Source organism: Chenopodium album, chromosome 4, assembly GCF_948465745.1.
Source record: "Chenopodium album chromosome 4, dcCheAlbu1.1, whole genome shotgun sequence".
NCBI classification, from domain to species: Eukaryota; Viridiplantae; Streptophyta; class Magnoliopsida; order Caryophyllales; family Amaranthaceae; genus Chenopodium; species Chenopodium album.
The window spans coordinates 6542319-6565823 of NC_137837.1; the positions used below are offsets into that span (position 1 = coordinate 6542319).

At 35.7% G+C, this 23505-nt stretch overlaps 1 pseudogene across 1 annotated transcript; it reads right to left on the reverse strand.

Annotated features, from left to right (window-relative positions):
• Positions 1-517: 517 nt before the first annotated feature.
• On the reverse strand, positions 518-22142 carry LOC145627544 (uncharacterized; annotated as a pseudogene). Its single transcript, XR_014111404.1, has 17 exons — positions 21786-22142; positions 19157-19231; positions 18732-18820; positions 18552-18636; positions 18011-18092; positions 17811-17899; positions 16721-16981; positions 16570-16629; positions 16344-16391; positions 8389-8521; positions 8230-8306; positions 7889-7984; positions 7702-7772; positions 7481-7571; positions 7284-7378; positions 2558-2577; positions 518-2124 (listed from the first exon to the last, which is right to left on the reverse strand). The product of XR_014111404.1 is annotated as an uncharacterized LOC145627544 (transcript).
• Between the last annotated feature and the right edge of the window lie 1363 nt (positions 22143-23505).

Sequence of the window (23505 nt, forward strand, 5' to 3'; positions counted from 1 at the left end):
TATAGTTTGACCATTTTTTTCCTTGGAGAAGGAAGATTATTAGGAAGCTACGGAATAAAACATAAAAGTCAACCTTTCTTTGGATGAGAAAAAGAACGTTTCATTGCTAAACGAACCTAATGAGTGAAATAGAGTTTCAAATAGTTCAAGCAGCAGATCGAAAATAGTCTAGGGTGTTACGTACTTACGTACATACCCACGCGTGGGTAAATACATACTTCAAAGCATTTGTTTCGTATTCGGGTGTATAATAGACACTTTGAATAGTGTTGTATAACATATTAACATGTTATCTTCATCATACCAGGCTATACGTCCATACATTAGCTTAGCACTAGTTTACATTGTACAATGATAATAATTGCACATTTTGTATAAAAGAAGTTTAAGATCAAAATTTAACAGAGTAGCTCACATTTAAAACATAATGTTTAGATATCGAAATACCACTTTTTTTCATCCACACAAGTCACAAGATCATCAATACATTCATTAACACTGAATAAAAGAGTTTCAAAATATACAAGCAAGGATTTAGCAAGCAGAACAACTTAAAATTGTCCAAACCTAATTTAAACTACTCATATTCAAATTAATTGCACAATTAATATTAGAAATTCTTACATGATTTTGCATAATATGATCATACATTTGCTTGTCTACCGTCAGGAGTCATGCTACCAGGCTCCACCCTTGTCATTGCAAAGGCGGGTTTTTGTGACGGGTCATCTTCATCATAGTACATGTAAGCGAATCCACCATGTTTGGTTAGATCCATACCCGCCATCTCATCTTTGCTCGAAATTCTTAGGAGCCCAAGTTGTTTTAGGATAAAAAAAAGCGGACCCATTAAGGCACTAACCCACCCGAAAATAACGAGGATTTGAATAATTTGAGCACCTAGTAACCTGCCCCCTCCACCCATGAATAGTCCATAATGGGTCCTATCCGACCCGTAGACCTCTTGTACAAATTTCTTTGTAGCGAATAGTCCGGTAAAAATTAGACCCCACATGCCACACCCGGCGTGCAATTGGGCAGCCTCGAGTGGGTCATCATATTTGACTTTCTCGGCTAACTTATTAAACCCAATTAAAACCCAGGCGGCCACAAATCCACAGATTATGGCCGCCCATGGCTCAACAACGGAGCACCCGGAAGTAATAGCCGCAAACCCACCCAATAACCCATTACACACATCAATTACATTCCAATGACCCACCAACATCCTCTTACCAAACAAAGTAGTCAACGCTGCGGTCGATCCAGCCAATGTGGTTGTGACAGCTGTCCTCCCGACCGCACTCCATTGACCATAAAATCCCCCAGGTTCACCATAAGGCTTAAGAATAGTCAAAAAAGAACCAGCATTAAACCCATACCATCCAAACCAAAGCAAAAAAGTCCCTAACACAACCAATGAACCACTATGCCCTCTTAGGACCGCGGACCGGCCGTTACGATCAAAACGGCCAATCCTCGGGCCTTCGATAAAAGCACCCCACAACCCCGCCACCCCACCAACCATATGAACCACACCTGACCCAGCAAAGTCAATGGCTCCCGTCCCGAACAATAAGTTATCCGCATTAAATGGGCTAGCCCATCCATCCGCGGACCAGAACCAATGAGACACGACCGGGTACACAAACCCGGTCAAAAAAGAAGAGTATATCAAATAGGCTACAAACTTTGTACGCTCTGCTATCGAGCCGCTGGTGATCCCAGCGGCCGCGATAGCAAAAGCCCATTGGTACAAGAACAAACTATAGTCAACACCAGCTTCAGGCACATCATTAAGGGCAAAGAAACGTCGTCCAATGAAGGGATTCGAAGGCGAACCAAAAGCAAACGCAAACCCAAACAAGTAGTAAGAAAGTGACCCTGCTGCAGCATCAAGAACATTGATAAGCATGATGTTCATCGTACTCTTGGCCCGGACTGACCCAGCACATAACATCGCGAAACCAAGTTGCATGGCGAAAACCAAGTAGGTTGAGAAAAGGAGGTACGTGGTGTCCACCGCGTATGCCACCGTTGTAAAACGGTTACATAAGTAGTTGGCTGCCGCGGTGGCATTAGCCGAGCCGCCTAGGAGGGGGAGAAGCTCCGCAGCGTTACAAGCCATTGTATTAGGATATGGAAAAAATAGAGGTTAGAAATTATGGATAAGCATAGGTATAATAGGAAAGGAAGATGATATTGTGTTATAGGTCATGTAAATGTATTCATATATATTTATATTTGAGGATTATAATAAGCAAGGTAAGAGTATAATTTATGAGTTGCATTTATTTTTAATTTGTGGAGTTTAAATTTAAGTATATAGTAGTATAGTACTACTAGTACAGTGTCAACGATGAGTACAACTGTAATTAGTAAGGGAAGAGATGATCTTTCTTAGATATTTTTGTGAGTGGGTTGTTTTATTTCTATTTTTGAACGTAAACCCTTATCTTTTAACAGTATATTTATATTTTTAAGGGGGAATTCTTTACGCCTTATTTTCATTTATTTTAGGTATGATATATTCAGATAAGTTAAGTTTAGGAAAAATAAATTTTGGCAAGATCAGAGCTATCCAAGTGCAAATTACAACTAAATTATATATATGAAATAAGTTTAGATAAGTTCAGTTCAGTTTAATTCAAATAAGTGAAAATCAACTGAATAAAACACAATTTTAAAGGATAAAGTAAAGAAGTGAATATTATGAAATTATGAATGGTATAGTAAATTATTCAAGAGGTCATTCAATGCATGGTAAGGTAATTAAATAATGGGATCGAGTATATATGTAATTATGATCAATAAGAGAGTTGGCTCAAGTGATAAGCAACTTGATGTCGCTTAGGGGGTCCCAGGTTAAATTAAAATAAAAAGAGTATGTAATTATGTACGTTAAAATTACACAACATTATCTTTTTGCATGCAACTTGTGAATAAAAAATGTTGGCTGTAAATTGTTTTACTTTTCAACGAAGTTGCTTGTACATTTCTAAGAGTTTTGCTCTAGAAGCTATAGACTATCAGTATTTCACACCTCACCTTATTTTGAAGTCAAACCTCTAATGTCAACTTTTTAACCGCAATTATTTATGTTAATTTAATAAAAGACAAACCTCAATTACAGTCATTAATTTATTATACCAACTTGAAAAAAATAAAGTATTTTTGGTGTTACAAATTCAGAATTTCAGGTGGTATAATTATAGCTTGCATTGCATCATATTTTAAATGTTTTTTCTTTCCTCTTTTGGGGCAGTAACACATGATGAAATTTTCAATTTCAGAATTCACATGTGAATTGAGACAAATAATCTTAAGTCGAAATGAAAGGAAAACCAAAAAATATATGAGTTTAGTGGACTAATTTTGAGAACTCCGTTGATACAAACTAATTTTTAACACCCAATTTATGTGTACGTGATCAAACTCTCTTCTCATGCGGGATTGTAATAAACCCAATCATAAATAACTCTCGTACAACTTTACTTGAGGTGTGTTGTAAGACTTGTAATGTTGTAAGTCATCAGTAGTTGCGTCAGCTTGAAAGGTGGTACATTACATAGTTGCTACTAAAACGACAAATTACTAAGCTAAAGTACATGGTACAACAACTAGTGGTATGATAAAGTTTTCTAGTTACATTAAAAAGGGCATTTATTGTAAGCACGTTAAAGGTGAATTATTTGAGAAAATTCAAGATCTCTATGTATTTTCCACGGTATTTGAGATAAAATAAACTTTATCATTTAATCTTTATATTATAATCAAGAACAAATTGCATTGGAGTATTTGATAAGCTTTTTGATTAGTAGTAAAGTACTTCTATTCTATATATAGGTGTTAATAAAGTGATAATTAATTGCTAACAATAATTCCATTGAATCCAAAGTGTATGTATGACATGCATCACGTGCTATTATTGAGATTATGATGGTGAAGTTTTTTTTGAAACATAATTCTTCCTTTTTCTTTTTACTCGCAATGTTTTACACTCCGTATTTATCTATAATATTTTATTAATATATAGTGATTTATATTGAAAGAAAGTTATAATCAGATGTAGGATGCTGATAGTTTGTTTCAATATAAGAAAAAAAAAAAAATAGCATATACAGTACTGTTAAACCTAAACAAATCGAAAAGATCAATTTACTATAAACTCCTTTTAGGGTTTAGATGTTTACAAGCACACATAAGTTGACAGAAGTCATGAAGACAATAAAAGTTGCTTGAAAATAATGACAAGAATACTGCAACTACTTTAATGTTTGACTTGATCAAACAAAGTAATGTCACAACTTGTGAGTGAAACAAATTTAAATCAAACCTTTATTGCAACTTGCAATGCTAAAAGTACTCAATTATCCCTTAAATATTTTCTCATTATTTTTGTTTTTCAGTATAGTAATCGTTGTATTAAGGGTCTGTTCTCTTCAGCTTAATTTCAGTTCAGTTCAGTTCAGCTCAAATCAGTTCAGTTCAGCTCCTAATTTCGTTCTCTCATAAAATATTCATTTAGTTCAGTTCAATTCAGTTTAGCTTCAATCAGTTCAATTCAGTAAATCAGAACATGCCCTAAATGAGTAGATAGATTAGATTTTTAGTAGATAGAGTACGGAGCACTTAATTAATTAGAGAGAAATTGTGGGAAATAGGGACTAAGCTAATATAAATGTAAATTACGGAGTAGAAAATATTATAGAGACTAATGAAAAAGAAAAACAAGACAATCTTTATAGGACGAAATAACGGAGTATGGCACTAGTATTTTCTAAAGTGGAAAGAATGGGAGAAAAGAGGTTCAAAGACAATAAAGATAGGAATCTTTTACTTTTCGTATATAGAATAGGCAAATAGCGTTGCACTTTCAAGTGGGCAAGATTCATGAACCATATCACATAATTTAAAAATAATTTGCTCTTATTTATATGTTGAAACTTTTATTAATATCTTGCGTCTTCCAATAAGCTACCGTACATTTCACTGAAATAGCTAACAGTACAACAAACTAATTATTAAGGTGACTTGTTTAGTATAGTAAAGTTGAACTTTGGATGTAAAAAAGAAAAAGAAAATAGTACTGGACCTGTCTATTTCTCTATATTTAACTCTAATGAAATTACAAATTATTCCTTTAAATTTCATGTACTAATTATGATTATTGATATTGTATAGAGAGATTATACGTTTTAAATATGTATAAGAGATTTCTCTCTCTCTCTCTCTCTTTTTTTTTTTCTTTTTTTTTGGATAAGATATTTCTCTTATTACTAAGCCTAGAATTGAAGAATCTAGACTGGAAGATTTAGGGCATGTTCTCATTGACTGAACTCAGCTGAACTGAACTGAACTGAAGTAAAATGAATATTTTATAAGAGAAGGAAATTAGGAGCTGAACTGAACTGAACTGAGCTGAGCTGAGCTGAATTGAACTGAACTGAACTGAATTGAATTGAATTGAATTTCAACGTAAGAAAACAGACCCTTAGTTGTATAAGTTATTCATAGCAATTCATTTAATTAATTAGTTAAAAATTATAATACAAATTTGAATTTTTTTATTTAGTTAACAGTCTTAACATGTAAATATGTATATAAAGACAAACTTATTTCAATTCACTATATCGTCTATATGCATCAGATGAGAAATTCAATTGTCAAAAAAAAAAAAAAAAAAAAGAAAGAGAAATTCAATTGTTAAAAAAAGAAAACGAGACATTCATTTTTTTTTTCTTCTTTTTGTCAGCCTATGAAATTCATGTGGTATTCAATAATACCTAAATTTAGTATGATTTATTTTGTTTTATTCTTCTAATTTTTTAGTTACTAAACTTTGTCCAATTGTATTACTCTACCCAAAAGTCTCTTATTACTTTAAATTGCGACTTTATAAGTGCATTTTTGTTTACAAAAAAAAGAACTAATAGCATACCTCAAGTGCTCTCAATGGTATTAATATAAGGTATGGTACGCCCTAGCATGATTCACATAAAGGTGACGCACCATTATCTTAAATTACCTTTAACTTGTTTCAGGTGAAACTCATTTTCTTTCATCGCATTTCAAATCTACCATTTTTTCATTATTCTATGATTGTCATTTAATTTTTGATATATTGCTAAATTAATTTTGAAATCACCAAATACAGAATATTATTATTATTATTATTATATATACTAAGGGCCAATGCCATTCCTAGTAAACCACAACTTGGCCCTTCCTCCATTGTTTAGTTGCTTAAAACCAACTAAAATCAATGAAAATTTGCCCTCTTGATTTTTGTTTAATCACATAAATATAAAAATTGCATAATATTGGTCAGAGCTAGCTTGCAACATAATTAAACCTTGGAATATAATTAATGTAATGTAACCATCTAAATAATGACGCATTGAAGTTGTAAACACATGGTTTAGTCATACAAGTACAGTTCAAATGACCTAAATAAGATTAAATAAACTATGAAAATCTACTAGAATTTTCTGAGTTAGTTGTTGGTATATGTAACATATTCAATAGTACAAGTATTATATTTGTATAACCTATGGTTTTTATATGAATTAAAGCCTAGAGCAATATCGTTCCCACGACTTTGAAATATCATTGACGAAAATGATCATTAATGAGAAGGTCAATAATTACAGCTAAGAACTATATTTAAGCAATATAATTAGTCAATTAATCAATCTGCTTTGAGATTCCGTAACATAATCTATCTTTCTTAAGCATGAATCTTAGGTTTGAGATTCGCCACCTGATATTTGTTTAACTTCAAAAATAATTTATAAATATTGGACTTTTTCTTTTTTCCCCACTTTGAAAATTTGAGAATCAGGCCAAAATCTGTTGATAAATTTTTAAAAAGTCAAAGAAATTATGAAGAATTTAAGACAATGACCTAAATAGATCGTGTAAGTACGCAATGTATTTAATTATAGTTATTGATGATTAATGTCAAAGATTATGTCTTGGTAAGAGAAAATTACTGTAAGCATGCTCAAGTGGTTTTAGCAGCAGTTGGCAACTAATTTCGAGGAGTATTTTGTATACAACGGGTGTATTATATGCAATAGTTTAGGCATTGTGCAGCTATGATCCTCAAGTTATTAAAAAGCCGCCTTTTTTTTTCACAAAATATGGAGTACTTAATAATGTTACAACACTTAAGTATGTAGCCAACTACCAGATGGAACAACAATTTACCATAAGCGATTGATGCACCACAACTAAGAAAACCATTAGATCAGACCACCAACCGTCACTCGTTCTTTGACTTGAGTTGTACTGCAAGCAAGACCAAACCAACTGCAGAAAACCCAGACAGCAAAGTGGATGTATAGAACATTGCGATCAGAGATGTCCTCAAAGACTGCAATCAGACAAAAATTGGGATCAAATGTTAGTTATTTGATCTTGATCACAGCGACGATTAAATAATAAGATGGATTCAAAGATGAATATGTTCAAAAACCTTGGCCAGCAGCAAAGCATTATCATTTGCATATTGCAATTTACCGTCTGAGATGCTTTGAATTCCTTGACTTAGTTGCCATGATAAGATCCTAAATTTTAATTAAGCATGGAGGTTGTCAGTAAGCAAAACTATGACAGAATATTCAAACAAGTTTGATGATAATCCAGAAGCATAGTTGCTTCACTCAGTAGTCACTGGTCAGTAACAACAGAACTTACCCAAAAACAACAGCGATAACTGCACCTATAATTGCCTTTTCAGGTGTCACTTCGACTTGAAGTTCTCCAAACTGCAGGGAGGTACACATAAGACTTGGTACATCTAACAGTAGGCGGTAGCATCCGCTATCATGTAAAAGGCAAAGAGGGTGAGGGGGAATCATAGGGGTTGAAGAAGATAGCGCACCTTGAAAGTCCGGGATTCAGCTTTTGGGAGTTCCTCAGTTGTAGGCACTGCAGTTGCAGATAGAAGCTTCCCAACAGAAATCATTGACTTTGCAATCTATACTTGTTGCAAGCAGCCAAGAATACTGCTATTTAGGAATGCATGATTTAAAAGTTAATTACACTAAGGAGTGAAAAAATGAATTGCTGCATAAGCACTTTTAGCGACATCAATCTCTTCCACCATTTCCCTAGATAATTAGTTGTTTTGCTGCTCATTGACGTGTAAAATATCATAAACTAGTTTTCAATTTCCTTCGATTCAGGAAAGCAGCATAAGAAAATGTTAAGGATGCACTATACCCTTTCTAGTTCACCTTGACCATATTGTCCCATTGATTGGAATCTTCTTCCAGCAGACAGCAATCGCTTACCAAAAGCTACAAAGGAAAAAGGCTTATGGATGAGGATTAAGCATTACATTTTGACAATTTAACAATCAATACGTCAATTGAATCTTACCTGCCTTTTCCCTTTCAGTCAAAGAAGTCTCCAATAGAGGGAGCTGCTTGGCTAAAGAGGAAGAAGTTGAAGTATCAGCTGATTCCCATGCACGAGTCAGATTCAATAACGTCTCCCCTAGCTCTTGGCCACACTAAAAAAAAAGTGTTTCAAAAATCAAAGTGGCAATTCAGTTTGTTGCAGATAGTTTGCAACATATAAATGATCATCCTAAACTTTGTACAAATTTGCACGTTACAAGTAGAGCCGTTAAAAGTTGACCCGACCCGAAATACCGACTCAAACCTGATTATTAACCGACCCATCTAAACCCGAAAAAATGGTGACCCAAACCCGACCTGATCCGACCTGAAACCAACCCTAGACCCGAGTTGATCCGAGTATGTGAGACCCGAACCCGAACATGAACTGGAGATGACCCGACCTGAATGTAACCTGTAATTATTGACCTGAACCGAACCCGACTTGAACCAAAATTGACCCAAACCCGTTTTAATCCGTCAAAACCCGAATTTAACCAGACTTGTTACTAACCTGACCTGAATTCAACCCGACTCGTTCCTAACCCGCCCCCGAATTTAACCCAACCTGTTACAAACCCGACCCAAAATCAACCCAACTTGTTATTGACCTGACCTAAATTCAACCCGACTTCTTATTGACCCGACTCAAACTAACCCGACCCAAAAATTCAACCCGATCTATTACTAACCCGACTCGAAATCAACATGACTTGTTATTGACCTAACCTAAATTCAACCCAAATTGTTCCCGACCAGATTTCAAATCACCTTAAATGCAATTTAGACCACCTTATTATGGTTGATCAAAGCATTTTGTCGAGGGAAACCAAGTCGGTCAAGGCCAGCAAAAGAAAGGAACATCATCCTCAAATTTAAGAGTGAAATATAGTATATATTTGTTGTATGGTCAGAGAAGATAATTATCTTCCTAAATTATAAACTATAGTTCCCTAGTATATTGCCATATATATTATAGTTAAAGGAAATAATAAGCTTGATAAAAATGATAATTATCTATTTATAGTTAGTTGCACCCGAATATGACTTGACTTGGAAATGACCCGACCTAATTGTAACCCGCAAATTATTGACTTGACCATACATAACCCGACTTGACTCCGAGAATGACCCAACTTGATTATAACCCGCAAATTATTGACTTGAACCGAACCCGAGAATGACCTCACCTGATAATAATCCGCAAATTATTGATTTAAACCGAATCCGACTCAAACCCGAGAATGACCCGACCTGATTCTAACCTGCAAATTATTGACTTGAACCGAACCCGAATCAAACTCAAGAATAACCCTAACCCGTTTTAACCCGTGAAAAACCGAATTAAACCCGACCTATTGTTCACCTGACCCGAATATAACCCGACCTGTTATTAACCCGACCTAAACCCGACCCAAACCCGATAAGAAGTATCACCCGACGTGACCCGACTCAAGCATGACCCAACCCAAACCCGATCCGCATAGGTTATGGAATTAATCCGAATTGACTCGACCTGAGTTACTCGACCCATTTTTACCGACCCAAACCCGATCCGTTTACGCGAATTGACAGCTCTACCCGAAACATCCAAAATTTCTCAAAAAGCGTGGATATTAGCCTTCAACTTTTGAAATTTTTGACTTTTTTCACCCGGAATTAAAATTGTCGAAATGTAAACCATGGTCCCTAATAACCTCCGGGAGTCCAACTGGCTGGGTGGAATCATTCAATTTGCCTTTAAACGACCAATTTACCGGTTTATAACTTGAACAGATTTCATTAACTCAAGCTTACCACGAAAATTTATGACAACATATAATGATCATATATGAATCCAAACGACATTATATGACCCCGAGATGTATCTCCTAAAATCTCAATGCTTTTCGACACTGGGCCCCGAAACGTTCGAAATTTCTCAAAAAGCGTGGATATTCCTTCAATTTTGGAATTTTTTGACTTTTTTTCGCCCAGATATAAAAATTGGCGAAATGTTTACCATGGTCCCAAATACCCTCCGGGAGTCCAATTAGGTGGGTGGAACCATCCAATTTGCCTTTAAATGGTGAATTTACCGGTTTACAACTAGCACCGATTTCATTAACTCAAGCCAACCACGAACATTTATGACAACATATAATGATCATTTATGGTTTAAAACAGTATTATATGACCCCAAGATGTATCCCCTTAAATCTCTAAGTTTTTGACACCGGGGCCCGAAATCACAAAAAATTCTCAAAAAGCGTGGATATTAGCCTTCAATTTTGGAATTTTTTTACTTTTATTAGCCAAAAAATAAAAAATTGCAAATTTTTACCATGGTTCCTAATACCCTCCGGTAGTCCAATTAGGTGGGTGGAACAATCCAATTTGCATTTAAACGGTTAATTTACCGGTTTACAACTTGCACTCATTTCATTAACTCAAGCTTACAACGAACATTTTCGACAACATATAATGGTCATTTATGGTTTCAAACGTCATTATATGACCCCGAGATGTATCTAATAAAATCTCATTTCTTTTCTACACCGGGCCCCAAAACCTTCGAAATTTCTCAAAAAGCGTGGATAGTATTCTTCAATTTTGAAATTTTTGACTCTTTTTTTCGCCCGACAATAAAAATTGCCGAAATGTTTACCATGGTCCCTAATACCGTCAGAGAGTCCCATTGGGTGGGTGGAACCATCCAATTTCTCTTTAAACGACCAATTTACCGGTTTACAACTTGCACCGATTTCATTAATTCAAGCCTACCACGAACATTTATGACAACAAATAATGATCATATATGGATCCAAACGGCATTATATGACCTTGAGATGTATCCCATAGAATTTCAAGGCTTTTCGACACCGGGCCCCGAAACCTCCAAAATTTCTCAAAAAGCGTGGATATTAAGTCTTCTTCAATTTTGAAATTTTTTGACTTTTTTCGCCCAGAAATAAAAATTGCCGAAATGTTAACCATGGTCCCTAATACCCTCCGGAAGTCCAATTAGGTTGGTGGAACCAACCAATTTGCCTTTAAACGATCAATTGAATTACCGGTTTACAACTTGCACGGATTTCATTAACTCAAGCCTACTACGAACATTTATGACAACATATAATGATCATATATGGTTTCAAACGGCATTATATGACCCCGAGATGTATCCCCTAAAATATTAATACTTTTCTACAACGGCTCTCGAAACCTCCAAAATTTCTCAAAAAGCGTGGATATTAGCCTTCAATTTTGAAATTTTTTATTTTTTTCGCCCGGAAATAAAAATTTCCGAAATGTTTACCATGGTCCCTAATACCCTATGGTATTCCAATTGGGTGGGTGGAACCATCCAATTTCCCTTTAAACGACCAATTTACCGGTTTACAACTTGCACCGATTTCATTCATTCAAGTCTACCACGAACATTTATGACAACAAATAATGATCATATATGGATCCAAACGGCATTATATGAGCTTGAGATCTATCCCATAGAATTTCAAGACTTTTCGACACCGGGCCCCGAAGCCTCCAAAATTTCTCAAAAAGCGTGGATATTAGTCTTCAATTTTGGAATCTTTTGACTTTTTTTCACCCAAAATAAAAATTGCCTAAATGTTGACCATGGTCCCTAATACCCTCCGGTATTCCAATTGGGTGGGTGGAACCATCCAATTTCCCTTTAAACGACCAATTTACCGGTTTACAACTTGCACCGATTTCATTAATTCAAGCCTACCACAAACACTAATGACAATAAATAATGATCATATATGGATCCAAACGGCATTATATGACAACGAGACGTATCCCATAGAATTTCAAGACTTTTCGACACCGGGCCCCGAAACCTTCAAAATTTCTCAAAAAGCATGGATATTAGTCTTCAATTTTGGAATTTTTTGACTTTTTTTCGTCCGAAAATAAAAATTGCCGAAATGTTTACCATGGTCCCTAATACCCTTCGGTATTCCAATTAGGTGGGTGGAACCATCCAATTTCCCTTTAAACGACCAATTTACCGGTTTACAACTTGCACAGATTTCTATTAATTCAAGCATACCACGAACATTTATGACATAAAATAATGATCTTATATGGTTCCAAACGGCATTATATGACCTCGAGATGTATCCCATAGAATTTCAAGACTTTTTGACATCGGGCTCTGAAACCACCAAAATTTCTCAAAAAACGTGGATATTAGTCTTCAATTTTGGAATTTTTTGACTTTTTTTCGCCCGGAAATAAAAATTGCCGAAATGTATACATGGTCCCTAATATCCTCCAGGAGTCCAATTGGGTGTATGGAACCATTCAATTTGCATTTAAACGGCCAACTTACCGGTTTACAACTTGCACCGATTTACCGGTTTACAACGACCAATTTAATTAAATTGCATCGAATCTGACTTGAACCGAAATTGATCGAAACCCGTTTTAACCCGTCAAAACCCGAATTTAACCCGACTTGTTACTAACCTGACCTGAATTCAACCCGACCCGTTCTTAACCTAATCCAAATTTAACCCAACCTGTTACAAACCTGACCCGAAATTAACTTGAATTGTTATTGACAAAACCCAAATTCAACCCGACTTGTTATTGACCCGACTTGAATTTTACCATACCTATTACTTACCCAACCCAAAAGTTCAACCCGATCTGTTACTAACCCGACTCGAAATTAACACGACTTGATATTGACTCGATCTAATTTCAACCCAAATTGTTCCTGACCCGATTTCAAATCACCTTAAATGCAATTTAGACCACTGCAATGAACCCACTCCCACCATCTCCCATCTCCCGTGACTCTTACCTACCACAGAAGTCAGTGAGGCAGCAGGGACTTGCAGCAGGGGCTGTGCACCAACAACAACAACTTACCTTGGCAGCAGCAGCAAAAGGAGCAGAGGATTGAGCAGGGGACAAAACACCTTTAATTGTTTGTTTGTTAGTGCACCAAAATAGGAAGAGGACAAGGGTAGTGCTTGTAGTAATTAAGGCATTGTTGTCACTTATGCATTGTAGTAGTAGTATAAATAGTAGTAGCCTAGAGTAGAGAAGTTGGGCAGAAAGTATCAAGTTAGAGAGTTCTAGGAGAGTGATGGCCTAAAGCCATTGACGTTTGTACGAAAGCTTTGAGCTTTATTTATCTACATTAACCTTCCGACCATTTTATTTATCACACCACGCTCGTTCGTTGCAACCACCTTATAATTGTTGATCAAAGCATTTTGTCTTGGGTAACCAAGTCGGTCCAGGTAGCAAAAGAAAGGAGCGTCATCCTCAAATTTAAGAGTTAAATATAGTATATATTTGTTGTATGGTCAATGGAGATAATTATCTTCCTAAATTATAGACTATATTTCCCTAGTATATTGCCATATATATTATAGTTAAAGGAAATAATTAACTTGATAAAAATGATAATTATCTATTTATAGTTAGTTGAACCCGAATATGACCTGACTTGGAAATGACCCGGCCTGATTGTAACCGGCAAATTATTGACTTGAACTGTTGAACATAACCCAACTTGAATTCGAGAATGACCCGACTTGGAAAAGACCCAACCTAAATATAACTCGCAATTTAATGACTTGAACTGAACCCGACTTGAACCCGAGAATGATCCGACTTAAAAATGGCCCAACCTGATTATAATCCGCAAATTATTGACTTGAACCGAATCTGACTCAAACCCGAGAATGACCCGACCTGATTCTAACCCGCAAATTATTGACTTGAACTGAACCCGAGAATTACCCTAACCCGTTTTAACCCGTGAAAACCCGAATTAAACAAGACCTATCGTTCACCCGACCCGAATGTAACCCAACCTGTTATTAACCTGACCTAAACCCGACCCAAACCCGATTAGAAGTATGACCCGACGTGACCCGACATAAGCATGACCCAACCCAAACCCGACCCGCATAGGTTGTGGAATGAATGTGAATTGACTCGACCCGAGTTGCCGACCCACTCTTACCCGACCCAAACCCGACCTATTTACCCGAATTGACAGCTCTAGTTACAAGCCATAGATTAAGTGGTGGGAAAACAAGATTGTATTAAAAGAAAACCTTTTGTGTGTGTGTGTGTGTGTGTCTGTGTGTGTGAGTGAGTGTGTGGGTTGGTGGGGGGGGGGGGGGGGGGTCTAAACCACTATTGCTCAAGTTGAAACCATAGGCTCTTTAAAAACGCGCATCAAATACCGTGGATTCATATCCTATCTACAGCACCATCAAATAACCAGAGGAACTAACTACCATATCTCTATAATCCATTAGTCCTTTATACTCCTCTTCCAAGTTGTCACAGGATTTTTTTTATTCCACTTTACTAAGTCTAATCCAGCCAATTACATACAATTAAAACTCAAATTCAACAAAGAAACCACCCGATGACAAGAAAGTGAAAAATACCCCTTTATTTTGCCTGGGTCTTCCCTTAGTAGCTTGATAAGGAAGGAAATGTCCTTCAGCATAAGCCTTTGGTCTTCAAATGGTCTCGGAAAGGTTAGAGTCGTTATCATACCCTTCAAACATTTTGCAAAAGGTCCACACAGATATATAAGTCACCCTTCACACAACCACACGATAAACCATCCCCAATCATGTTTGACAATTATCTTTGAAAGCATATTCGCAAGGGATGAGATTGATTCCTTTTTTCTAGTCATTCACATTGATATTGACTTGACTCTTTGAAGTATTATGTCCTAACATAAGTTCACAATTTGGAAAATACACGTCAATTTTAGAATTACATTAATTATTTTTTGCCGAAACTACAATCAGAGTTCTACAGGGTTGTTCTTCAAGATTAAGATGCTCACAGAATTCTACGAAATCTCCCTTCAGCACTTATTTGCCGCCAACTTGCCATGCATAATGATGATCTAAAGAAAGTTGTTCTTCTGTAGTTCTGTTATTATATGATGTGAAAACTGTGTAAAGGAATCTTATACTCCTATCTAGTTTGGTTTGCTACGTCTGCAAAAAGATATTTATCAATTTCCTTGCTAATGGCAGATATTTTTCAACTCCCACCGAATCAATCTATCCATCCATGTCAACAGAGTTTCCATATTCCTATCAAATCTATCAAAATCTCTATTACACTCTTTGTCTACATCAAACTAAGAATGCCAGTAACATAAAAATGCTAAATCCTTAGCTACACGGTTTAAACTTAAAAAGCCACATAAACTTCAGAAGCCCCTAAAGGAGCAAACTGTTGAGGTTAAGAAACAAAGAAAAGGCTTGCAAGGATACATTCATAAGCATACGGCATACCCCAGCCACAACCCTGCATGAAGGACACTGATTCATTAGTGCCCACAACGTTAACCAACAAAGTTCTCATCTCTCCGGCTCTCCCTATCCTGAGTTGACCTCCAGTACATCATCCCAAAACATCAAGTAATCAAATTAATCATATTGGCCAATAAAGCTGTCATCAATCCTCTCAATCAATAAATTAAGCAATGATCCTAAACCAACAGTACATTGATAATAGTCTGCTGGCTGCCTGGCTTGCCTCACATACTATTCACTGTAAATACAATCTCTTAACAATGCCTTGCCATACAATCTAGTAACACAAAATTTACCTTTCTACACGATGTTCATAATCCCCGAGACAGGAAAGCCTCACCTAGCTCTATCACTTACGACAACAAAGTAAATTGGGAGTTACCAATATACAAAAGTATCACATGACTTATCTAACAGTCTAATCCTTTCATTTCGGTATGTTACTCACCCAATTCATCACACATAAAACCGAGCCCTTACAATGATCATAGTGCATTAGTGCAATGTCCATATACTACTACTCATTGTAAAACAATAGCAAAGAGATAAAACTTACTAGAGCTCATTTTACAGAAAAAATGCAGCATAAAACACATTCAGCAAAACTAACCTCATCAAGAACAGGTCCATTTGAAAGATCAAACGCGGCATCATTGAGCTGTAACAAACATATTCACATGATTAACCAAAACCCTAAATTATGAAATATATAATTAAAATTCTTCCAAGTTGCCAACTTCACAATATAATCAACATAACTTCAAATTTTACAAAAAAATAAAAAATAAAAAATAAAAAAATAAAAAAAAAATAAAAATAAAAAAAACTTCGCTTACATCAAGACGAAGGTCCCTAGGAAGTTTGGCAAAGTAATCAGATGGCAAATCCAAATTAACCTGCAAACTAGCAAAACAAACTTTAGAATATCACTTAAAAAGGTAAAAAATTTAGACCAAAAACCAAAATAAAATCCAAAGAACAACTAACCGCTAATTCTCGAAGAAGGGTTTGTGGATCAGGATTAGAGGATTTGGGGGAATCAGATTGAGTAAGAGCAAATGCAACAGTTCGGGGAAATTTAGGGACATGGGTTTTGTAGCTAAGAGATTTTCTGAAGTGGGAATTTGAATAATTACTGAAACACAGTGATTTTGTGGAACATAATTTAGTTGAAGAAGATTGAAGAAGAAGAGGATGATAGTATTGATGATGGTAAAGAGTAGCCATTTTTGGGAGCTTATTTCTTCTCTTGGTTTAAAAATTATATTTGGACCCAAAAAAATTTAATATCAAGTGTAACATTGGCTTTTTTTGGTTAGCAGTGGACAAATGGTGCATTTTGGGAGTGGTTTCAAGATCATTTTGTGGTGTTGGAAATTTTTGTGGATATCTAATGGCCCACAAAATTTGGGTTTAGATTAGATGGAATTTATAATATGCTTTATTCATGATCACAAAATAGCTAGTGAAATGGGAACCATTTTATTTCTTGATTCAGGCAAAGTAACACTTAAACAATGCTCCTCTAATGAATGATGTAGATACGATTTGATCACGGGCCAAAACTATCAATAAGGCAGTGCCATAACATTTGGCCCTGCATAGCATTCTCAGCCGGAGAGGAAATTATGAGCTTTGCACTTTTAGAGGGAACCAATTAATTCTCGCCATTAGCTCAATCTCATTAAACAATTGCTGTTTTTTCTTTCAGCATCAAAAAGTTCACTTGGCAGCAATGGGAAAAAATGTTATCAATAAGAATGTTCAATTTGATATATCCAGGCATAAATCCTTTTTAGCTCATCCATAAATACTAACTGGCATTGCAGCAGAAGCAATTACAATAGGTCAAATAATCATGTCACTGTCGTAATTATCGAGCTGAATTCTGCAGCTACTAAATCATGTAGTATTTCCTAAATCATGCTCTATCAACACCAAACAAAAGCCTGACTGATTCCTAGAACAAGAGCTCACAATAAATGTAACAAACTGCGGCGATTTCTATATGACAATATTCAGCTTTACAAAGAGCTTATCATTCCTAAGATCTACGGTGAAAGAATGCTGGGTCTCAATTTCCAACCTTGGCAACCTTTCTCGGCTCAATTTGGCCAGTCACAGGACATTGCATCTCTGTCCAACTTATAGGAATCATTGTCTCACCTGCAAGAAAATTTAAATCATCTCAGGTAGTAGTAACTAAGTAAACAGAATGGAAAAGAAAGGGGAAATGAACAAAGGCTCAAAGCAAGACATATAGCCAAATTCACTAACCTGCAGTGCTTTCAGCAGAAACAACTCCCAATTCGTTTTTTGCCGTTGACAAGTGATAGGCCCTTGCATCCCCCAGGGATAGCTAATAGATATGTCAAGGAAATCTTCATAAGGCTCATAGAGTAAAATAATGGACATGCCCACAGATAAAGTAGGTACGGCTGTATGGACTACAGACTCAGACTTGGAAACTCATATCAATCACAGGTAAATATCAAGTGTCAGACTCAACTATTATATGAAAATTTTCCGTATCCAGTCCAAAGAGAGTGTAAAAGATTCGACAAGGGTACTTGAAGCAAAAGAAGAACCAATTTATTGTCAATAGATAGGGTGTGTAAATGCTTAAGTTGATCATTTTTAACAAAGCTTTCAAGCATTTCTTTTGGCAGCGAATTTATGCAAATAAATAAAAGAGTTCCAAAAACCTGAGGTAACAACACATCCATTTAAGATAAATATTACTATGGAAAATCATAGTAAGAAAAATAATGGATGAAGAAAAGAAACTACGGCAGAATAACTAGTATATCAAGGATACAACCACTGCCCTAACAATATCACCAGCTCAAAATGAAGCATGCATATCGACCTTGTCAATCTCGGTTGCTCTTACATCCTGCTGTCTGCCAAGGCACAACAATTTACTTAATCAAGACCTGCATAATATGTATTATGGATAACAATACAGAACAATGATATTCTAACACAAAGCAAGCACCTAATTACGCCTGTAAAATTTTCTCTAACAGACTTGCTACCAACACACATGATATCCGCCGAAGCCATTTTAGCCATCACCTTTTTAACCTGTCATGAAAATCACATACAGATTAGTTTCAGTTTGTAAAGACACATGCAACTCAATAGTCACTAAAAATGACAATAAGCAGTTATTTTTTACCCCTACATACTTCATAGAGTTCCTAAGTAGCATTGATAAATTTCAAAAAGCTAGCAAAACATATTGGGATTATGGGAAAAATAGGAATTTTCTGGAGAAAGGGGAAATTGTCTAGTACCCCACAGTCCCACACCATTGGATTTTTTTATTTTTATTTTTTTTTTATTAATGGTGAAGGAACTCAATTATAAACATTAAATATTAGATTAATTGCTAAAGTTATCAAGAAAAAATAAACTTACCCGTGCAAGAACTGTGCAGCCAGGTTCAGGGACTGCACCATGCGCTTTATGACCGGTTACCTCCACGACTGACCTCTTTAGAAGAAAGTGTAGCAGTTGTAAGTACATAGGCATCAAGTGAATTATTTAATAAACAAAGCCAATTGCTAAATTTATCGACATCAATTAATACAGCACTTACTGCAAGCATAATCATCAAATAAAAGGCTGGACATTTTAAAATATACAGCGAATTTCTACCTGGTACCCTAATATATTGACAAATTCTATTTGTTAGACCAATGACCCTCCGTGAAATTTTCCATCAATGTTCACTTCTCTTCCCACCTAACCTAACACGATAACCACCCCATTTCATCATGAAAGCCACCTACACCCCTTTTATGCCTACATTCTCCTATCCGCAATAGTTTAACCTATTTGTGAGGAGGAGAGGGAAAGGGTGGTTTCCATGGCATGAAGGGTAGCTGCTATGGTTTGTTGGGTGGGAAATTCCTGGTGTAAAACTTTAGGAAGGTCATGAAGTGAAATTGGACAATATTAAAAGGTTACCTTTAACATTCAACATATTTGGTCAGCCGTATAGAATTGTCAAAAGAAGGGGATACTAAAACTTTACACCAAGCCCATTAATAACTTAATAGTAAAGGACTTTTTCCTTTAAAAAAACACTACTACGTTGCTAGGATTGTTTATTCAACAAACTGTGTTAGTCCATCAAAGATTCTAATTACAAGGAAATAAAAATAAAAAGGAAAAAAAGGGGGGGGGGGGGGGGGGGGGAACCCTAGTATTCTCTAGACAAATCCAAATTCAACCCTAGCAGTTAGAGCACTTTGGCAAGAACATAAGAAATAATCATATCCAATTCCAGCTAAAGAAAAACCTCAGAACAGAGTCGTTTGAGTTATAATGTATTCAAGACTTCAATCTGCCCCGATAATGGAATTTGCTCTAAAACCACCATCCTTAGTGTTCCAAAAGGATTGATATCTGTATCCCTAGTATACAAATTGGCATAGACTAGATATATAGCATTACTCCGTATTAAGTAAGCCGCCAAATTGGCTACCTTGAGTCAAAATATTGGGTTGAGAACTCGTCATATGTTGAACAATGACCCATCCAAAAATATTTGTATTGGAAATTCTAATCAGGTTCCAAGCTTCTATAGTTATGAAAGTAAAGCCACCAAACCACCTCTCCAGATCAGAAATATAGGCATTCATAGTTCTCCATATACTGCATAAATGCCACATATATGGAACCACTAAAATTGTCACACAACCCTAAAACCTCTGCATAGGAATATCTCAAATCCATACAATCATACACAATCTACAACGTAATGAAATTGTTACTTAGGGCTTGTTCTGATTGATTGACTGAAATGAGCTGAATTTAACTTATTGAAGCTGAACTGAACTGAACTAAACTAAATTGAATATTTTATGAGAGAAGGAAATTAGGAACTGAACTGAACTGAATTTATTGGAGCTGAGCTGGATTGAAAATAAGCTGAAGAGAACATACCCTAAGATTTCTTCCACATTAACCACTTCACAAACTCTAGGTCTAGCAGTACGTCTGCCTAATTTTCACTTTTTTGATGGAAATATACAATTGAAGTCCAAGTAGTTCTGGCAAAGAAAAACTGAATGTCAACCTTGCAACTAATAATTTAGTCATAAAAACAGATGACAATCAAACTCCGTTCTCTTCCCCATTTTTGTTCTGCATACCACAAGACAATGATAATAGAAACAATAACCCTATGTGAAAATCAATCAACAATTCAATTCATATTCTCTCTTTAACCTAAATCAAGCTAACTATCAATTTCTCAATTCATTGCATTTCGACTCTTCATTTCGCCTAAAATACCCATGTCGGACAACTAACACTCCAAGATGGATATGCACGCTTAGCACCTCATACCAACCCAAAAACCCATAACATTGCTAGCCAAGTCCTAATAAAGTATTATCTAGTGCACTCATAGCATTTTTGTTGAAAGGACAGAATTGGAATTGGGATGTAAAAATGTCATCTTCCTGACTTCCCATATATACAAAACCAAACAAAAGGTGCCTCTCAATCCTAATGTACTAAACCAAATGACATACAAACTAATAACTTCCATTTGTTCTCTCTTCGCTTCTCTTTCCTTCTCAATCATTTTTAAAATACCAAAAGAGCAATCAAAATCTGTTAGGTTGCTCAAACAACATTTCTTCACTCATACTCCATAAGTCCATAACCAATTACGTAGAGCATATGCCAACTAGCTTAGTTGATTAAAGTCCGGAAATTGCTACTTGATACTCGATACTGAATCCTATCATTAGTCATTAGTCATTACCATTTGTGCTCTCTCTATACTAGCATTAGAATTTCCATCACACCCACAAATCAATGCTTATCAAAATAATAAATACCCCATTAAACTCCATAATCTCAAACTAATTCACAAAATTAACCATTTAAAAACTCTAAAACATTATTAATCACCAAGACGTCAAATACTATATTACTATATATTCCCCAAATTTCAATCAAAAGCCCTAAAAAGAAGCTTAATAAATTAACAAAACAAAAATGTGAAAGAAATTAAGAAGAAGAAACAAACCTTGTCAGTAGAATCAGAAGGAGGAGGAGAGATAGTGCGGTAACCAGTAAGAGAAGCGTAGACAAGATTAACACCGGCAGCATCAGCGGCAACGTAAGCACCTTTACCAGGTTTAAGCTCGGATGCTTTTCCTAAAATTTCTCCTGGTGTTACTTTTTCTTTGTTGTCTCCTTCGATTTCTCCCATGTTTTCTGGGTTTCTCTTCGACTCAGGCGGCGGCGAGTCGTCGGCGGCGGAGAATTTGACGGCGGCGATAGAGGTTTGATTATTTGAGAGGGGCGGGGTTTTGGGAGTTCACTGTAAAAGAATGTAGACTTTTGAATGATAGAGGTTTGATTTTTTGAGAGGGGCGGGTCAATGAGTCGGGTTTGAGTTATGGACCTTATGGTGAATGATTAGAGAAAATACAAGTTTCTTACTACGGGTGACTAAGGGCATGTTCGGCAAAATGTAGCTGTGAAGGTAGATGTAGCTGTGAAGATAGCTGTGAGCTGTAGAGATAGCTGTTAGTTGTCAACAAGCTGTTAGCTGTGAAAAAAGATAATTTAGTTATGATTGTTCGGTAAAGTAGTGGTTGACTAGCTGTTACATTTAAGAATCAATATTTTATTTTTAAAACTATACATTAAATTTTCAAAAGCTACCTCTAACTTCAAAAGCTAATAATCCTAGCTTTTAATAAAAGCTACCTCCACCACTAAAAGCTACTTGAACCATTACATTGCCAAACACTCACATTTTTTGTTGAGTAGTGGTTTGACTTGGTCAAACCACTAAAAGCTACCTAAAAGCTACTCAAAAGCTAGCGCCGAACACGCCCTAAGTGAGCAAAAAGTCAAGGTACGGAGTACTTTACATTGGAAATTAGAACTCGCAAATACAATTAACCTAATGGTCTGTTTGGTATCAAGGATTTCATTTGAAATTCTGATTTGGGCCAAATGAGTTGTTTGGGTAATACAAAAATTTGAAATTCTGATTTGGGCCAAATCCAAGCCATGAATTAATTATATCCAAATCAATGAATTGCAAATTCTATCTCATAAAATGTCATTTCAAATTCTCACAGGTAAAAAAAATTACCCCAATTTCTCTCTCCTAGGTCTTTTTAGGTTTCCCCAATTTTTTTTCTCTTTCCTCCATTGAAGCAACTTCTTAGCTCTCTCTCCTCCGTCGATGTACTCTGTATTACTGAAGATTCTATCCTCCATTAAAGCATCTTGTTTGCGTTCTCCTCGATCGAAAAGTTACTAAGGGTTTTTTTTTTTAAAAAAAAAACAATTTTCAGACCACCGACCACCATTGATATGTTAATTTGAATCACAATTTGGGTTGATTGTTGTCATAATCTAAATAATGACTGTAGATTTTGGTTGATTGATGCCGATTTCTCATCTAATTGAGTCAACAATTTGGGGATTTGGATGAACATGAGGAGGAATGAGATTTGGAAGAACAAGTTGGGGATTTGGATGTCAGGGAGAGTAAGCAAGGAAGAGAGAATTTTGATAAATTTGAAATTCTAAGTTTTTTCCAAATAGAGAATTTGGAATTGAATGTCATTAATTCAAATTCCAAATTTGAAATTCTAGATTTCAAATGAAATGATTGAATCCAAACACAACCTAAAGGAGTTAGAGTTATCATTTAGGGTACTTAAGTTGTACTCGTAAAAAAAATCAGGGTACTCTAAATTGGAATTAAAACTTGCAAATACAAC